At 40.2% G+C, this 20,591-nt stretch overlaps 1 long non-coding RNA gene and 1 pseudogene across 1 annotated transcript in view; one reads left to right on the top strand and one right to left on the bottom strand.

Moving 5' to 3' along the window:
- LOC125641738 (uncharacterized) overlaps positions 1 to 20,591 on the bottom strand; it is a 218,379-nt gene that overhangs the window by 123,765 nt on the left and 74,023 nt on the right. The window lies entirely within an intron of this gene.
- Positions 10,128 to 10,535, top strand: LOC125641737 (histone H2A.J-like; annotated as a pseudogene).

Here is a 20,591-nt window from a genome sequence, read left to right as displayed (position 1 = left end):
TACCTAAAATTAAAAAGAAAACTTTAAAAATGTGATCTAAGGCCTAGATCCACAAAGGTACTTAGGCACCTAAGTCCTGTTTTTAGGCACTACTGTGATCATGAAACTCATGGAACTAAATAGGTGCCACCTAACTCTGTAGGATCCTAAACTCATTTGGCACCTATGCTTTTGCAAGAGTTCCTCAGCTACCTGTGTTTCAGCATCTGGGCATGTGTACCACTGCCTCACTGTAAGCATTCAGAAGCCTATTTCCCACCTAAACCCCAAAGCAATCCACAGCCTAATGCACGGATAGGCCCCAATCCAGTAGGCATGCTTAGAGGATGCATAACTCCACACAAAACAGCTTGGGGAAGGCACTCTCTTATAAGCTTTAGTCCATGGTTTAGAGCACTTGGCCAGCATACAGGAGGCAACCACTTCAAGTTCTCGGAAAAAGGGATTTGAAGAGGGTCTCTCAGATGAGTGCCCTAGCTCCTGGGCTGTAAAGTCATTCTCAGGCTTTCTGGCTTGCTTAATAGTTAATTAAAGTAGAATAATCTCAATAGGAGAGACCGAGGGAGCCCCACATCAGAATTTTCTATAGTCTACTGGTTAGGACACTCATCTGAGTCATAGCAGATCCCTTCTCAAATCTGTTCTCATCAGAATCAGGGGGACTTAAACTGGGTGTCTCCCACATCCCAGGTAAGTGCTCTAACCACTGGGCTAAAGGTTATACGGGGTGTCACTGTCCTCCTCCCCACCAGTGTTTTGTGTGGAGTTAGATAGTCACTGAGCAAATATACCAGATCGACCCCTGCGTGTGTGTTAGATGGAGAAGCATCTATCCTCCCTTGGTTTGTGGATCACCAGCAGAGGTAAGCACCTCCCTCCAGCCCAGACTTAGGTGCCTAGCTCAGTAAGACAGGCAGGGTTTAGCACACACCCGTCTTGTCAGCATAGCCCACTGGCTAGCTTAGGCAGCCCCCTGCCTAGGGCATTGGTTTTGTGGACTGCATTCTAAGGCATCTGTTTCTCCCTATTCATTGTACAGGGAGCCTCAGCACCGAATTGCAGCAGTGGTCCTGTGATTTTCTAGGCACCTAAAAGTTTAGCACTGTGACCTGAGCTTCACGCTGCCTAAGTCCCTTTTGTGGATTCAGGCCTAAGTATAACCATTAAAGTGTTGTCTGCCTGACTCTGCAGAGTGTGGAGTCATTTCAAGGGGCTGCTAACTCTCAAGACTAATGATGATATTTAAATGGTAACCTTAACTATTTCACTGCTGATCAACACAGAGAAAGGAAGTTGATCTGAAGTTCTATAGTGCGTGGAATCTTGACATCTTAATTTGTGTCATGCAGTGGATGAAGGTGGGTTTGTGGGTAGAGTTTGAGAGATTATTACTATTTATTTTAATTCAGTTTACCCCCTGCCATAAATAGAGCACAACACTCACAATGTTTGAGTCCAGTCCTTGTTTCAAACCCCTAAATTCAAGTGCGTGCATAATTATATCATTTATTTGCCCAACCCTACTATCTATACGACATGCTCTTTAATGCTTTCTTTCTAACAAATGAGGCTATAACAATTAGCAACATTTGCCTTAATTACATTTCATGTCTTTTATTTTCATAAAGCCACTTACTTTAAACCCCAAGTCATTTTATGAGTTCTCATCCATTTATGTTCTTATATTTTCATTCTAATTGTAAACTGTGCTTTTTATAAAGGTCTCTGTTTAATTATAGGGGGTATGGCAGCAGTCACGTTAGTTTAGGTTACAGAACTATTTTCCTTGTTCATTTTTTTTTAATCAATGTTGAGGTTTAAATCAGGATGAAAAGTTCCAAAGTTAGTTTCTGCCCACAGATGCTTTTTAATAGTTTGACCAAAACATAAAATAAAATCAACTGACAGTTTTGTGGGGGAGGGAGGATACGCATTTCCCGTTACAAAATTCCACTTGTGATTTTTCTTGAACAGCCCTATAGCTGAAAAAAGCAACTAATCGAAAGTTGAACTTTGTTATGGCAGTAGCCTGCACTGAGAAGAAGTACCTTTCATTTTTCTAAAGGCAATTGGTTTTGATTTGACTTAGTTACAGGTATAAGCCTTTGAAAAATAAGTACCATCAGCAAAGCTTGTAAATTGTGCATTTAGGGATTAATCTAAAGCCCAGCGAAGCCCAAAGAAGTCTTTCTACTGACTTCAATTGACTCTGGAGCAGGATTATTGTCCACGCATTTGGAGCTGCAAAGTAAAAATTCTAGTAACATATAGCTCCAAATCAGCAGGAACACCTAGCGTGGAAGGAAGGGATCCTGAGCAAACTGTAAGGTAGAAAGGAGTATTGTGTGTGTCCCCTACATCTTTTTCTTCTAGTTCCTAACTAACTAGACTAGATGCTCTAGAGAAACTGCTTCTCTGCAGGGATATCTTGGAATCCTTAGAGTACAGGAACAGCCACCAGCACAAATCAATAGTCGTTATAGGCCAACATTTTGTCTCCAGTGACCCTTCAATGGAAAGTGCAAGAAACCTTTTGTGGACAATTATGAAATAGCCTCTTATTAGGAGAGGTTACTTCCTACCTGCATCAGTTAGTGGATCTGACTGGATCTATAGATGACCTCATTATCCATAAATGTCTAATCCGGGTTGTTTTTTTAATTCTGCTAAGCTCTGGGCCTAAATGATATCTCATAGTAATGAGTTTCTAAGGTTAATTATGCATAATTTTAAAATGTTTCCAAAATCCTTTTGTTCTCCTATTAAGAGCAAGAATAAATAGGAAAACCCAATTTACGATCTCTACATCATTATTTTTATGCCTTTATTGGATCCTTTCTTGTTGTCTCCTCACAGAAGTAAGGCATCCCAGTCATTTCAGACTCTCTTCATATGGAAACCGTTCTATGCTTCTCACCATTTTCATCATCTGTCTCTGAACCGCTTCTATTCTGCTTAGGAATGGTTCCAGATTTTCCTGTATATATTTGGTCTCTATAATGCCCCACACTTTGCCCTGCCAACGTGCCCCCGAAGAAAGCATGGAAAAGGAATTCAGTAAGGTAGAAACTCATAGAACTTCCTGACTGAATTTCCTAACATTCATCTTCTCAGTGTTTTATCTATGGGAGAGGAGTAGTTAGGAAAAGAGACTCTTTCCTATTGCCCTGAGACAGAGGAACAAGTCAACCAAAAGTCAGATAGATCAAGCTTTACATGTTTGCTTTTAAACCAAATGATTGCTTAATGATCTGTGCTGTATACATGAAATATCCATAATCCAAAGGAAAGCCATGGTTTTTGAAAAAAAAATTTAAAAGATCTTTGAAAAAGAAAAAAAGCTGTTTGGATGGATTAGTGAAACACGACTATTTTTTTAATCAGGCCACAAGTATTTTAACAAATGACCATAATAAAAGCTCTTCACGGTGAGAAACATAGTCAAACTGGGAGTCAAAGGTTATAGTGAATAAAGCTGTCTTTATGGAGTACAAGCCACAGCATTTTGTTCCGTCTGTTTCAAAGCTAGCTACACCATCTGGACACTGGAGAGAATTCATACACATTTCAGGCAACTACATTTCATGACTAGTGTGGGGTCAGAAAGGCAAGTGCTGCTACCTACCCTGCCACATGTTAGCACAGTAACTTACAAGACTGAAGATTAGTGCATTTGTTCTTCCTTGATTTATTTTACATAACAAATCCCTCCCAGCAACATAAAATAAATTAGTGCAACCAATTTGTTGACAGGTAAGGATTCTTTCTGCATTGTAATAACAGGTTCAAAGAAGTAGTCCTTGTTTGCCTTCCGAGTCATTCTACCTTTTCCTCTTTGTAACTGGATGATGTTTGTTTCACTATCATTCCAGTTTATGATAGATTTACTATTTACTGAATTCTAGCAGGTCTGATTGTAGTAATCTTTCAAATTCCAACACAGTGCTACAAAGCAGAAAAAGAAAACTTTCTGAAATCAACTGATTGACAATAAACCTTTAGAAGCCAATGTATTGGTACACTAGGCTAGAACATTACTGTCAACTTTCTGCAGCCATGGTGTCTGTTTCTGTAGATTTTAAACCCAGCTGCCAGTTGAGTTTGAAAATTAATTTCACACATTTGAATCACTACATCATGAGTAAGGTGATCAGAATTCTTTTGTAATAAAATCTCAGAAGCAGGAAAGGTCTAGTTTTACAAACGAGAGATATAAAACAACAGGATTATTTGTATTATTATTATGAGTCTTTTGTACTTGTGCAGTCCCTTTTTGTAGATGGATCACTAAGCACTTTATAAATAAGTAATCTTTCTAAAAAAGAAAAGGAGTACGAGTGGCACCTTAGAGACTAACCAATTTATTTGAGCATAAGCTTTCGCAAGCTACAGCCCACTTCATAGGATGCTCAAATAAATTGGTTAGTCTCTAAGGTGCCACAAGTGCTCCTTTTCTTTTTGTGAATACAGACTAACACGGCTGCTACTCTGAAACTAATCTTTCTAACACCTCAATAAAAGTACCAAGTATTATGTGTATCCAATTTACAAAGCGTGAAATGGAGGTACAGAGGGGATGACCACGACATTTCAAACCTGGGTGTCCAACGTGATGTCCATTGGAACTGTTAGCTTTCAGCAGAGATGGAAAAAAATCAGGATCCTTATTTTGGTGTCTGAATATACATTTAGAGGTCTAAATGTAAATCCTCAAGATAGAAAAGTTTCCCAGTATCACTCAGTAAATTGAAAAAGAAAATAGGATCTACAACTCTGGTCCAGACTCCAAATCACACATAGCAAAGAGCTCTACCTTATATAAAATATTAAGTGGTGTGGCAAGGCACCTTCTTCACCTCACCAGACACAGTGTTTCCCCCTTTGGCGGTGGAGACCTGGAGTAAATCAGGCCCACTCTGGAGAGTTTTTATTCTTCACTGGAGTTTTTAATTCTTCAGCATTTACAAGGTAAGCCTCGGGGTAGACTCCAGGAGTAATTTTCAGCCAAACGGAAAGAAACAAGTTTGTAACACACAAAAGGAATACCTCTTCCTGCCCATCTCTGGAACGTTACCTCGTTATGCTGGCCTCTGGGTGCCAGTCCTTCCCCAAACAGTCTGTTAGCCTGCTTGCTTCCCCTTTAGGGTGGAAAGCAGCCTTTCACCTAAGAGAAGCCTTTCCCACAGCTGTCATTAATGGTATATCAGAATTTAGAACAGACCCATCTTATTATCTTAGGCCCAGAGCTGCACAGGAGACCCCTACACACGTGTGTGGATCAAATGGCAGGATTGAGGCCTCAGTTCTAAACAGCCATGTTTGTTTAAGCACTGTTTGCTAGCCCCATGTTCCAACCATGATATGAATGTAAGCAATGGAAGCATTGATCATAGTAATAGTAGATTCCAGTATAAAGTTAGTTTTACCTCTTGTATGAAAAGTTAACCTACACCCTCACTACTATGTCCCTCCATTGGTTTGTACATTCCCATAGATATCAATAGACTGTCAGGACATACAATGCAAATCAAATCAGTGGTAGGAATTGGCCATTTGGAGTATGTTACTCTGAATGCTGATTGGCAAATATTTAATAAAAGACCACAATATTGAAACACAATGGCAAAATTTAATGAAGAAAGATATTCTTTTTGCTTTTATCAACTTGTGCAGTAAACACAGGGGTAAATATTACCCTTACCTCACTGAGGTAGTACAGGATGTAAGTCAGAGCAGAATCTGGCTGTTTGATATTAACATTATTTCAAATAATTCTTTACACACTATTGAGATCTTATTGAATGCATAGAGCTATGTTAGTTCCATGGCAAAGTTCAGCTTTAGACAGAACAAAAGTAAGTTCCGGTTTCTACAGCCATTGTAATTTAGCCCTCTTGCACATATTAATGCGGTAATACAAAATAATATATGTTTTAATTCAGGACGCTGCAGAAAAGAGAATCAAGTCTTCTAAAATGGCATCTAAAACTGCAAAGGGTAATTTTGCTCCTGTGTGTTTTCATGCCCACATTTTTTCAAAATCTCAAATTTGCATCCACAGGTTGAGTACAACCTGCATAACCACCTAATCAGCTCAGACTATCATACAGATGAAAGAATCATAGAAGATTAGGGTTGGAAAAGACCTCAGGAGGTCATCTAGTCTGACCCCCTGCTCAAAGCAGGGCCAACCCCAACTAAATCATCCCAGACAGGGCTTTGTCAAGCCGGGCCTTAAAAATCTCTAAGGATGGAGATTCTACCACCTCCCTAGGTAACCCATCCCAATGCTTCACCGCCCTGCTAGTGAAACAGTTTTTCCTAATATCCAACCTAAACTTCACCCACTGCAGCTTGAGATCATTGCTTCTTGTTCTGTCATCTGGTACCACTGAGAACAGCCTAGCTCCATCTACTTTGGAATCCCTCTTCAGGTAGATGAAGGCTGCTATCAAATCCCCCCTCACTCTTCTCTTCTGCAGACTAAATAATTCCAGTTCCCTCAGCCTCTCCTCGTAAGTCATGTGCCCCAGCCCCCTGATCATTTTTGTTGCCCTCCATGGGACTCTCTCCAATTTGTCCACATCCCTTCTGTAGTGGGGAGGCCCAAAACTGGACACAGTACTCCAGATGTGGCCTCACCAATGCCGAATAGAGGGGAATAATCACTTCCCTTGATCTGCTGGCAATGCTCCTACTAATGCAGCCCAATATGCAGTTAGCCTTCTTGGCAACAAGGGCACACTGGTGCCTCATATTCAGCTTCTCATCCACTGTAATTCCCAGGTCCTTTTCTGTAGAACTGCTGCTTAGTCAGTCGGTCCCCAGCCTGTAGCAGTGCATGGGATTCTTCTGGCCAAAGTGCAGGACCCTGCACTTGTCTTTGTTGAACCTTATCAGATTTCTTTTGGCTCAATCCTCCAATTTGTCTAGGTCACTCTGAACCCTATCCCTACGCTCAAGCATATCTACCTCTCCCCACATCTTAGTGTCATCTGTGAACTTGCTGAGGGTGCAATCCATCCCATCATCCAGTTCATTAATGAAAATGTTGAACAAAACCGGCCCCAGGACCGATGCCTGGGGCACTCCACTTGATATCAGCTGCCAACTAGACATCAAGCCGTTGACCACTACCCAGCTTTCTACCCACCTTATAGTCCATTCATCCAATCCATACTTTTTTAACTTGCTAGCAAGAATACTGTGGGAGACCGTATCAAAAGCTTTGCTAAAGTCAAGATATATCAGGTCTACCGCTTTCCCCATATCCACAGAGCCAGTTATCTCACCATAGACGGCAATCAGGTGGGTCAGGCATGACTTGCTCTTGGTAAATCAGCAGCTGTTGACTGTTTCTGATCACCTTCCTCTCCTCCAAGTGCATCAAAATTGATTCCCTGAGGACCTGCTCCATGATTTTGCCAGGGACTGAGGTGAGGCTGACCGGTCTATACTTCCCCAGATTCTCCTTCTTTCCTTTCTTAAAGATGGGCACTATATTTGCCTTTTTCCAATCGTCTGGGACCTCCCCTGATTGCCACGAGTTTTCAAAGATAATGCCCAATGGCTCTGCAATTACATCAGCCAACTCCCTCATCACCCTCGGATGCATTGCATCCAGCCCCATGGACACTTGCATGTCCAGCTTTTCTAAACAGTCCTTAATCTGTTCTTTCACCACTGAGGGCTGCTCACCTCCTCCCATAGTGTACTGCCCAGTGCACACAGGCTGAAAGTGCAAACGTTTGAACATGTAAAATTGTGCCTCCTGTTTCAGAGGTGTTAAGACCCCTTCTGGGGAAAAAAACTGCCCTTCAAGTTTGTCTCTGAAGATAAAGTAAAACAGCATAAGCCCTAGTCCTGTAGTCAGATGAGATTTTGCTTGAGTATGGACACCAGAATCAAGTCCAATATTTGGAAATGTTTTTGCAAATTATTTTTGCAAGTGGGACAGTCACATATGGGTACCGGAAATCACTGTTTGCAAGGGAGATTCTTATGCAACCACTAATATGCTGCTTTTGCTTGTTTGATCTATTTGGCAACTATGATTGTTGTCTAAAAGCTCAGCTTACTTTCATCTAAACAAAACAAAGATCAAATCTAGCTTTGATGTTAAGCAAACTATGACATATGTGGCCAGTACTATTCGTGCATCCTTGCAGCTAGACATTGATTATAAGGCACAGTTTACATACTTGAAATTGAACTTTGCTCCATCCATAATTACAGATAATAATTTTAGTGACTGGGTTATTGGAGCAGATAGTGTTTAATTCAATGCATTAAAAACCTATTATAGTCCTGCATCATAAAGGATTAATAATTTGCATTGTTATTAAAACATGCCTTCCATTCTGATAGTGCTTAACTCCTTTTCTGTAATCCATGTAATGGAATAATATTGACAGTAAAGCTAAAGGTTATATGGACAGCAAAATGTCATGTGTTAGTATTATACAACACAGAAAAGGTTTCAATTTACAGATTTCATTATCAACTGGATTTATGTTCAAAATGTCTAATCTGTCCTTTTTATGTGGGAATCCTGTGTTGACCTTCATTATCTCTAGGCAGATTTAAACTGTGTATGATGTTGCTGTTTAATCAGCTTTATTATAGCTTTCCTAAAAACAGTCCAGAGGGTTATTGAGCTCCATTCCAACCAAATTCAAAATGATGATTTTTCCCCCCTTCCCGTTCCAACAAGGCTTTTCATAGATTTAGTGGCTGGCTAACAATATATCCAATTCTTACACTACCTTTGAACATAGACAAAACTGTCAAACTGTGATCATCTAAAAAGCAGAGACTTAAAGTGTGTTTCCACATGCTTCAAACACAGTCATCAGAAACCTCCTACTGTACTTCTAGGAGTGAAGCAGTACAAAAGTGTGATCAAAGTGATTGATTCTCCTACCAAAATGAGACTCAAATAAAAAGGCAATTTATGGAGGTCACTTTTTCAATGTAATCACAGCATATTATTACAAATAGCAATATGCTAAAGAGACGGTTCTCTGCAAGTAGGTGTCTGCAGGAGATCCTCTATTTATTCATTACTCGGTGAGTAATCCAAAACAAAGCAATTCACCAAAATTTTTATTTATATAATTCCCTAAAATATTGCCTCTGGAAGAAAGGGGTTGGAACTAAATACTAACTTGAATTGACAGTGCTGTAAAAAAAGAAAATAAATAACCTTCTGCTTCAAATAGTCTATCTTAAAAGAATGATATGATATATACAGATCAGACACATACAGATGTGAGGGACAACAGGAAAGGGCCAAGGAGAATCAGTAAAGGTAATCCAGTAACTTGCTCCAGATCCTCAGCCAATATAAACTGGTGTAGAACCAGTGGCTTCCATGAATCTATGCTGACTTACACCAGGTGAAAACCTAGCCCATTATGTTTATATTTTAATTTTATTTTATTATAACTATATAACAAAAAAACTGCAGAGTTGCTAAGTTACATGCATGCTTAAGGTACAGGCAGCCAATCCTATGATCAGATCCAAAAGTATTTTCAAGGGTGTGTCAGTTAATTAGGAGCCCAAATTCCATTGACTTTCACTGAGGTTAGTCACTTTTGAAAATGGGGCGTAGGCACTTTTGAAAATTCTTTGTGTGTCTATAGAAGGTGAGATACCAAGATGCCGAGTTTGAAGTTGATGGAATTAACCAATTTTCACCAGCTGAGAATCTGACCCACTGTTCAGCACTTCTACACAACAGAAAGCAGCATATAGATTTTTCTAACCAGTGACAAACACCTCCCACAAACATCCTTTTAATCAAAATATAACAAACAGAATACTTTTTACAATGTAGCATCTTCCTATCACATATTCCCTTTACACAGATAGTATTTTTATTATTCTCAGAATAATGGATGCTATGTAACTATGCTCTCAGAATAGCTTTTGATTAGCTCCCTAACCAATAGCATCCCTTTGTATATTGAAAGGAGAAAATCATGCTTTGAGAACTTTTTTCCTAGATGATGGTTCAAAAGAACAGGTGAAAATGCTTAAATTGTTTCTCTCATTTTCAGCTAGATGTATTTACTGAATACCCGTCAGTAGGACAGCTTTTCTGTTTCTTCATAGTGAGCAATGTTCAAGCACTACTTACAATGTCAGGTTGAGGAAAGCAGGGAGGTAAAGTGAGGTCCAAGGCTAAATCTTGCTCCTAGTGGGCTGGGCTGCAGTTCCCCTGGGGCTGTATGCACTGGCTACTTTGGAAAGAGAATTATGCTGAGCAAGTAGGGGCTGAAGCCACGGTCTATATGGCTACGATGCTAGAGTATCTGACCACTGAAATTCTGGAGCTGGCTGGCAACGTTGCTCAGGATAATAAGAAAACCAGGCTAATCCCCTGTCAACTGTAGCTCGCCATCCATAATGATGAGGAGCTCAACAAACTACTGTGGAAAATTACAATTGTTCAAGGTCATGTCTTGGCCAACATCCAGGCCTTGCTGCTGTCCAAGAAAATTGAGAGTCACAAGGCCAAGAGCAAGTAAAACCTGCCAAGAGGAAATGGGAATCTTTACTCGAAAAAGCTAGGACAGCTTGAGCATTCTGTTTACCTTTGTGTTGACTAAATAGGTTCTGTAGATGTTCAGAGTAGCTGCCGGTCTAATTTTTAAGGGATCTGTTTCATAAAACTTGTCTCAGTTCTTGGGCCCAGTGGTTAGATAACTGCTCTTTGCTCATGAAACAGAGAGACAAGTTAAAATACAAAAGCTACCTCTGGCATTATCTCATTTACTGTACCAGAGATTCTAAATTACACATTCATTTTTTATGATTCCTGATGAGAGAGAAACCTAGAGGAATCACAAATAGTGAAACAATACCACAGCAATTAATGGAACCTTTGTGCCCATTTGAATCCACCCAAGTTCGGTGGGGAACAAAATTAATTAGTCCTCACTGAGGCCCTTGATCACATATTTTCTTCTCATGGAGGCAGAATGGTCTCATTCTTGTTGTAAGGGAATGGGAGTCAGGCAACCCAGGCTGCTCTGTGAGTTACCTTGAGAAAGTCACTTAAATGCACTCTGCCTCAGTTTGGTCCTCTGAAAATATGTCTACCTATTTTCAGCACTCCTCTTTTAAGGCACTTGAGATGCTCATATGAAAGATGCTATGTAAGTACAAAGTATTACATGCTGTTGTTATAGCAGCTGAGTGGCCAACATCAAATAATATAGAAAAAGTTCTAGGCAAAAAATAAAAACAGTGGTTTAAGTGGAGTCTACATATTGTTGCAAACTCTGAGGTTTGCAATGAGGCTGATAGCTAAATTAAATACCCAGTATAATGTCAGCGGCTTTCTCCTCTTTATTTCTTTTCTTCTGCCAACCTCTGACATCACAAGAGTTTCTCTTGCGGCACTATATCATATTGCTGATCTTGCAGCTTACTCCTTTTACTCACTGGAAGTCAGGGTCATGCTGGCAGATACACAGCTAATGCACAATACATTTAAATTAATCAATCACCTTGTGGCACAGAGATGGAGACAGGAGAGTGATATTAATTTTACAAAGGATCAGGAAACTGATGATACGACAGTTTCCAGAACAATTAGTAAACACATCTGAAAAAACTCAAAGATATCAAAAAGCTTTTCAAGCAAGTCATTTAATCACTGAAGTAACATGCTACATCTCCACTTCAGAAGAACATGAAAGGAGGAAAAAGGTATGAGTTGTGGGAGAGCCAGAGTGGTATGGAAGTTGAGCAGTCACAGCCTTTAATGAGAAAATATTGTATCAACCAATCAAATGAAAGGGAAGGAATCACATTAGGAAAACGTTACCCATCACTTTATTTCTGGATTGCACCACATTTTGGGACACATGTTTCTGACAGATCTCTCTCTTTCTCAGAAATACTTTTGGCTCTCTCACTTTCTTATTACTGTTGTTTATTGACTTTACAAATTATAATATATAAGTTATGGAAAACATTAACTTGCACTAGTCTTTCCTTCTGCTATTTCTGTTATGTCTCTAATTATAGGCTAAATGCTGGTCTGCTATAAACTGAAAACCCCATTGAAATTAGTTGCATTAAACCAAGTCTGAATTTGACTGTAGGATTTTTTCCGCAAACCTTTTTGTTTTAATACTTGCCTCAGAGCAAAGAGAGGATCTGATACAAACGTATTAACTAATGTACTTGATTGTTTTGAAAGACAAACATTTTGCTCAGCTTTATATCTGATTCAGTGATGCAGACAAGCTTGTTTTGTATTTTGCAATGAACCTGAATGAATCTCTGTATTTTTATAGCAATAAAAATAAAACACATATGAATAACAGAGGTTTGGTAGAAAGTCCCTTCCCTTAGCTAAATGTCATCTAGGTTCCTTGAAGTGAACCAATCGCATCCTCCACATCCTCCTCTTTTACCTCCCGTTGAACTTAATAGGATGGCAACCGTCACTTTGATAATACTCCCTTTCACGTCACTGGTAATCTTTAAGAAGCGGGCATCATTGCTTCCAGAAGGAATTTAGGGATTTGGCACATTTCGGATAATCTGTCATACATTTAGCTCAACAAGAAGCAGATTTAGAACTGATACCAAAATGCACTCACTCAGGCTTATAAGGGCTATGTGTGTATGAAAATACATTAGTAGAACATTAAAGATATAAATTCTCTAATAAATCATATCTAATGCTTTCTGAGACAGACTAGGTTATCTTCTGGAGTAGAATTCTACCAATAACTAGCAGCTATTGCCCTGAGTAGTATAAATTACTTTGCTTTTCCTCATAGGCTAGCACATACTTTTCTCTCTACCACACAACAAAAATGATTATGTACATCTATGGAATTTGTATAAACTTATCTGCATCATTCAAATAATTTTCCCCTCACAATCAATGAAAGTATTTACATATTCATTTAGAACATTGTGACAGAGTAATATCATAAAAGGTGATGCATTACTTTACATGTTTCCACAGAAACCAATGACCTTGTGAACACTGTAAATAATTTAAGAAAAAAAATTAGGGCTGTCAATTAATCACAGTTAACTCATGCGATTAACTCAAAATATTAATTGTGATTAAAAATTAATTGTGATTAATCACAGTTTTAATCACACTGAAATAATAATAGAATACCAATTAAAATGTATTAAATATTGTGGATGTTTTTCTACATTTTCTTATATATATTGTATTCTGTATTGTAATTTAAATTAAAGTGTATGTTATTTTTATTACAAATATTTGCACTGTAAAACTGATAAAAGAAATACTATTTTACAATTCACCTCATAAAATACTGTAGTGAAATCTTTGTTGTGAAAGTGCAACTTACAAATGTAGATTTTTTTGTTCCATAAATGTTTTATTTTTGAATGCAATATAAAACTTCAGAGCCTACAAGTCCACTCAGCCCTACTTCTTGTTCAGCCAATCGCTAAGACAAACGAGTTTGTTTACATTTACAGGAGATAATGCTGCCCTCTTTTACTTAGTGTGACCAGAAAGTGAGAACAGGCATTTGCATGGCATTATTGTAGCTGGCATAGCAAGCTATTTACATGCCAGATATGCTAAAAATTCATATGCCCTTCAAACTTCAGCCACCATTCCAACCCAAGGTTTAGGAATCTGAAGTGCCTTCCAAAATCTGAGAGGGACAAGGTGTGGAGCATACTTTCAGAAGTCTTAAAAAAGCAACACTTCAATGCAGAAACTGCAGAACCCGAACCACCAAAAAAGAAAATCAACCTTCTGCTGGTGGCATCTGACTCAGATAGAGAAAATGACCATGTGTCGGTCCGCACTGCTTTGGATCATTATTGAGCAGAACTGGTCATGAGCATGGACACATGTCCCCTGGAATGGTGGTTGAAGCATGAAGAGACATATGAATCTTTAGCACATCTGGCACTTAAATATCCTGTGACACCAGCTACAATAGTGCCATGTGAATGGCCTGTTCTCACTTTCAGGAGACATTGTGAAGAAGAAGCGGGCAGCATTATCTCCTGCAAATGTAAACAAACTTGTTTGACTGAGTGTTTGGCTGAACAAGAAATAAGACTGAGTGGACTTGCAAACTCTAAAACTTTACATTTGTTTTATTTTTGAATGCAGCTTTTTTTGTACCTAATTCTACATTTCTAAGTTCAACTTTCATGATAAAGTAGTGATGAATGAACTTATTTGGATGTGAAGTAAAGCATTTATATTTATTTGTTGGGTGACCAATCAATCCTGTAAGCAACACAATCATGCATGTAGCCACCTGAAGGAAAGCTCTGTCATAATAATAAGGTCTGGCTTGACAAAGCCCTGGCTGGGATGATTTAGTTGGGATTGGTCCTGCTTTGAGCAGGGGGTTGGACAAGATGACCTCCTGAGGTCTCTTTCAACCCTAATCTTCTATGATTCTATGAATAAATAAATGTGACTAGTGTGAAACTAATTAGGCTATAGAACTATGGGGAAAGTTAGACCACAGTCAGGGAAAGCAAGTCTCTTCTTTTTGATCCTAGTTTTAGTAGGTAAAGGTGAGAGGTATGGGACATGGCTTACAAGGCTTTTGGCAAGGTCTAATTTTTATGAAATGGGAAGTGGGAAGTTGAAGGATGGGTAGGAGGAAAGATTGGGCTTAGCCCTAAATCAAAGTGTTTGTTTTCTTCTTATTCTATCAAGAAGAGATGCAATTATAACCAAAAGGTTTGAAAATGCCTATATGTGTAGAAGTCTATGCGCTAAAAAGAAACAAACAATCATGAGAGAAGATGTTTTCCGGATTATAGTAAAGCAACCTGCTTCACTATGTATGCAGTACAGGTACCTAACTGATTCTGCTTTTGCCAAAAATAAAACCAGGTTTACACCACCTTATTGCTAAGACTGCTAAAGCCTGCACCAGGCATACTTCAGTTTTGCCCCAAAGAATAGAGTTCAGTTCATACTGTACTTGACAGCTATAAATTGGCACCAACAGTGAAACTGACTGTTCCCAGGGGGAAAGAACTGGAAAGAATTAATGCTCTTATTTTTCTTCTGCCTCAACCATTGTCACATTGTTTTCATTTTTCTGTTGGTAGTTTAAGAAATGATACTTCATAACGCATCTCACATTAGAGGCTCAGCAATTTTCCCATTTTCTTTCCTATTAGTGCTTAAAGAAAAAAAGATAGTATGAGTTATATATTCAGCTATAGGAGCTGGATTAGACTGAATTAAAGAAATCAGGCTAATGAAAGCTAATTTTTCACTCAAAGAAATTGAGGAAAAATGCAGACGAGTGAATAATTTAAGAGTACAGAACTCTTCAATAGAATTCCAGAAACCAAATAGCAAATGGGGGTGGGGGGAATAATCTCTGACAGTGTAATTATAAAGGCTACATGGAGAGACTTTATTAAGCCCTAGAGGATTCAGGCCATGCCCACCCTACAAAGTCTGTTTGATGCAAGTTATGTCAGCAAATAGCCACAAACTGTTGTATGTTGCTCTTGCACATACACGCTTGGGTGCTTGCATCAGCACAGTGGGTCCTCACCACAAGTGGTTGTGTTGATGTAAAATACAGTGCACCATCATTAGGTATGCCAGCGTGCCATACCATGCCATAGGTCTCAATGCTTTATGGGACATTTTTGCACTGCATTGTGTGATCTGATTGGTTCCCTTGGGATTTCTGGGAGCTAGGGGTCAAATCACCATGCCACTTTATCCATCCCATTATGCCTGTTCAATTCCCCCCCCCCCTTTTTTTTAAAGGTTAAAAAAATCAACACCTCCCATATTCCTGTGTGCTGCATTTTGGTCTCCTCTGTCTCTGACAGAAAATTCTCATTAGTGTTGCTAATACCCTATTCTTCTCTATCTGCGGAACTTGAATGAGCACTACTACAACTGTATGTGCAAAGAAGAAGATGCAAAGATGCACAAGCACAGTAACTGCATGCTGATGGATACAGCAACAAATTGCCAGATGGCTCCTGGAATTCACTGAGCAGCTCCATAGGGTAGCTTGTCTCTTCAGGGCCCAAGAAATGAGAACTGATTATTGGGCTGCAGGTTCGGGATGATAAACAGTGGCTACAGTACATTCGGATGCAAAAGGCCACATTCCTGGATCTGTGTGTCAAATTCATCCTAGCCCTCTGTGGCACAGGGACGTGAAAATGAGCACTTCATTGACAGTGAAGAAAACTACTCCAGCAACTTTCAACACTGGTCAGTGACCAATCAATTTGGAGTTGGAAAATCCACAATGGGGGCCATTGTCATCCCAAAGTGTAAGGCCATTAACTGTCTCTTGTTACACAGGATTGTGACTCTGCAGGAAATACATAGATGAATTGGCAGCAATGTGTTGCCTGAACTACACTGGGGTGATTGATGCCAGCATAGGGAAGATATGTACCACAAATCCACCATGCGTCAATGGATAGGGATACTTTTCTATGTTTCTGCAAGCAATGGGTTACCAGGGACCCTTCACTGATATCAGTGCGTACTGGTCAGGGAAGGTCTATGACTCTTGCATCTTAAAGAACACAGAACTTTTTGAAAAGTTGCAAACAGGAACATTTTTCCTCAACCAATCCATTAAAGTTAGTAATGCTGAAATTCCAGTAGTGATGCTGGGAGACCTAGACTACCCCTTGTTCATGAAGCTGTATACGGACCACCTTGTCATCTCCAAGGAGAGATTCAACTACCAGATTTGTAGGTGGTGGAAAAAAAGACTGTTGAATGTGCTTTTGATAAATTGAAGAGTCACTGGCAATGTTGTCTCACTAGATTGGAGTTCCGTGAGGCAAACATCCCCATGGGTATTGTGTGCGTGGTATACTACACAGTAACTGTGAGGCAAAGGGGGAAAGTCCTGGGGGGATGGAGGAATGAGGTGGACTGGCTAGCTGCTGAATTTGAACAGCCAGACAAGTATTACTAGAAGAGCCCCATGCTGAGGGAGGCATTAAAAGGTCATTTTAACCATCAGGTATATTACTTGTGTCTGATGAACACTTTATGAAAGTGTTCAGGAGTTCAATTTTGAAATCTATGATGCTTGGTGCAAGCTATTTAATATGGGCAGGTTATTATCTGTCCCTGTGAAATATGTAACGCTTAATTTAAATGTTTGAATATGGTGTTTTTATTATCTATTGCTATGAATTCTGCAATGTAAGAAAGATACACAAAGTTTCCAAAAATACAACTGTGTGTCTATAGAAAATAATAGGGTTAAAAACAGTCTAGCAAATTGTAACTGTATGAATCATACTTTTACTGCACTGTCCAAAATGGAATGAACCACAACTATTGTCTAATCCTGTGGTTTTCACAGGCCTGTGTATGCAAAGCTGTGGTTCTCTTTGTTTTCCCCTAGATGTGGAATGGTGGGGATAAGGGTGCATGTCTGTTGTGTTGTGGAGTTTAGGCACCGTTGACCATGGAGTCCTTCAAAGGCTGCAAAAGCTGTGAAGTCGGTGGTCTTTGAAATCTAGAAGCCTCTGTTCATTGGCTGAGCCTTACTCAGGGGGTGGGGCTATCAAGAAGGCTAGTGCTTTATAAAGCAGTGAGCAAGTGACCAGGGAGCTTTGCGAACAGGGACTGCTAACAGGGAGTTTCGAGAGGGAGTTGGGAAGGGGAGTGGATAGGGGACAAGGTACACTTGCCATTCTTTAAAACCTTTAAACTAAACTATAATCAAAATGTCTTGATTTAAACAAAAACCCTATCATTAACCTACGTAGCTGTAAGAGAGAATGCAGGCAGAAGCCCAGCAGCAGAGTGGGGACTATCCTGTTTATTGCACTCAGTGTAGCATGTATGATTACCTGCCCTGTGGGCAGGTGGCGTATGTGTGCATTCGGTGCAAGGAGCTCCTGGCCCGCAGAGACCCTGTACGGGCTTTGGAGGCCAGGGTGGCGGAACTGGAGGAACTAAGAAAGGCAGAAAGGTATGATGATGAGGCTTTCCAAAACTCTGTAGATTTGTCCTTGCGCTGTTAAGGAGGATGAAAAGCCCAGGGAAGGAGAGCAGTCAATGGGAGCAGAGGGAAACCTTCCCATAGTCGGGACTCTCCTTCCAGATGATGTTGGGGTATCCTCTTGCACTGAGGTTACCTCTCCAGGGGAGGGAACTCCAGTCACTAGGAAAAGGCAGGTATTAGTAATGGGAGATTCAATCATTAGAAACATAGATAGCTGGGTTTGTGATGACTGGGAAAACCGTATGGTGACTTGCCTGCCTAGTGCGAAGGTTGCGGATCTCTCGAGGCATCTAGATAGACTTATGTGTAGTGCTAGGGAGGAGCTGGTGATCGTGGTACATGTAGGTACCAATGATATAGGGAAGGGAAGGAGAGACGTCCTGGAGGCCAAATTCAGGCTGCTAGGAAAGAGACTGAAATCCAGGACCTCTATGGTGGCATTCTCATAAATGCTTCCAGTTCCACGCACAGGGGCAGGTAGGCAGGCAGAACTTCAGAGTCTCAATGCATGGATGAGACGATGGTGTAGAGAAGGAGGGGTTTAGATTTATTAGGAACTGGGGAAACTTTCTGGATAGGGGGAGCCTATAGGATGAGCTCCACCTAAACCAAAGTGGATCCAGACTGCTGGCACTTAACATTAAAAAGGTTGCAGAGCAGTTTTTAAACTAAGAGATGGGGGAAAGCAGATTGCTGCAGAGGCGCACGTAGATTGGGCAGAGACTTCTCTTAGAGGAAAGTCTATTGATAGAGATTCTCTAGGTTTTAGTCAGGAGGAGAGGATGGAAGAGGATAAAGTATGGGCCAGATCAGACAAGAAACATTCAGATAAAGAATCTGACACATCAGAAAAGGGCAGACAATAAAGAGTGAGAAGTTTTTAAAGTGCTTGTACACAAATGCTAGAAGTCTAAATAATAAGGTGGGTGAACTAGAGTGCCTTGTGTTAAAGGAGGATATTGATATAATAGGCATCACAGAAACCTGGTGGAGTGAGGACAATCAATGGGACACAATCATTCCGGGGTACAAAATATATCAGAAGGACAGAAGAGGTCATGCCGGGTCGTGGGGGGGGGGCAGGAGGGGGAGTGGCACTATATGTGAAAGAAAATATAGAATCGAATGAAATAAAAATCTTAAATGAATCCACATGTTCCACAGAATCTCTATGGACAGTAATTCCATGCTCTAATAAGAATATAACAGTAGGGATCTGTTATCGACCACCTGACCAGGACAGTGACAGTGACAATGAAATGCTAAGGGAGATTAGAGAGACTATCAAAATAAAGAATTCAATAACAAGGGGTGGACAATTGGGTGTACTGTGTATAAGGTGTTTTGCTGGGAATGTACATATTACTGGGGGCACAATTACACCAGCCCATAACCAAACTACACACATCTACATGCTGCTATCTGGACTTTGGTGCACAAATGGATCTGTGAATCTTATTGCTGTAAATAATCAAACTAGGGCATGCTGCCTGATTCCATACCAAGTGGTCAAGTTGGTTTGGACAATATCCCATTTCTCTGTGAACATTCAGTGGACTTATGATATGGACAAAAGCAAGCAAAATCTGCAGGGGCAGCTTGTTGCAACTGCCAGCAACTGGACACATAAGATCGTGACCCTGTCGAAGGAGGAGGGGCAGTGTTTTGGGGGTCTCTCGGATGTTGGACCATACTGCAGTGGTCAGGACTTGGTGTTGCTGTGGATTTTGTATTGTTAACTGTACTTGTGTTAAGTTGCATAGGGAGATAACCTATAAGTAATGTAGTAAGCCCTCCAAACCCTGCAGTGTACTAGACAACCTGGACCCAACCTTCTCGGGCCTACTCTAATGGGAAGTCTGGAACACTAATTGGAATAGGTCTGGTATGCCCGTACGAGAGAAGGTGCAGGGCACTTTACTACACAAGGGGCAGTGGGACAAATGGAATATCGTCACCTTCCACCTTGATGCCTGGCCCTATCAGGAAATGTGTTGCCATATGTCCTATGCTTTTCCAGGGATACCTGGGCAGGGGGATCCCAAAAGAAAAAGAAAAAAAAAGGGGGTGGAGTGTTAGGATATAGATATTCAGGCCTGTCGGTAAAGGCCTGTACTCTAAGAATTTAGGTGTATTCTTATCACTTGGCTAGTTATAGAGATATAAAAGAAAGAATCAAAATCACTATCTGCCGGTGTAAGGGCCTTCTCTTACTGTGACAGTCTGAGGCTCTGTTCTTAGGCTAAGGCCTTTGGCTAAGCAGCAGAGGCAGCCATAAGCTGGGAAGCAAACAGTCACATCCTCACATTCCAAACTAGTCACATTGAAATAAGGTTCTATTGGGCTGTTAGGAATACAGTCCTGTCCTGATAATGCCTTTCACCTCCAGAGAAAGGGAAGTGTCTAGAAAATGTAAAAGGAAACTTAGTTTGATAGCATCCTGTCTGGCAAGAACTCACTTATCAATAGCTGGGATGTGAAATCCTCACTTCTGTATTGTTTTGTCATTATAGTTCCCACTTTGCTATTGTTTGTCTGTATAATCTCTGTCTAGTTCTGTGATTGTTCCTGTCTGCTGTA

Source organism: Caretta caretta, chromosome 8, assembly GCF_965140235.1.
Source record: "Caretta caretta isolate rCarCar2 chromosome 8, rCarCar1.hap1, whole genome shotgun sequence".
Classification (NCBI taxonomy): domain Eukaryota; kingdom Metazoa; phylum Chordata; order Testudines; family Cheloniidae; genus Caretta; species Caretta caretta.
This window is presented reverse-complemented; position numbering and strand designations above follow the sequence as displayed.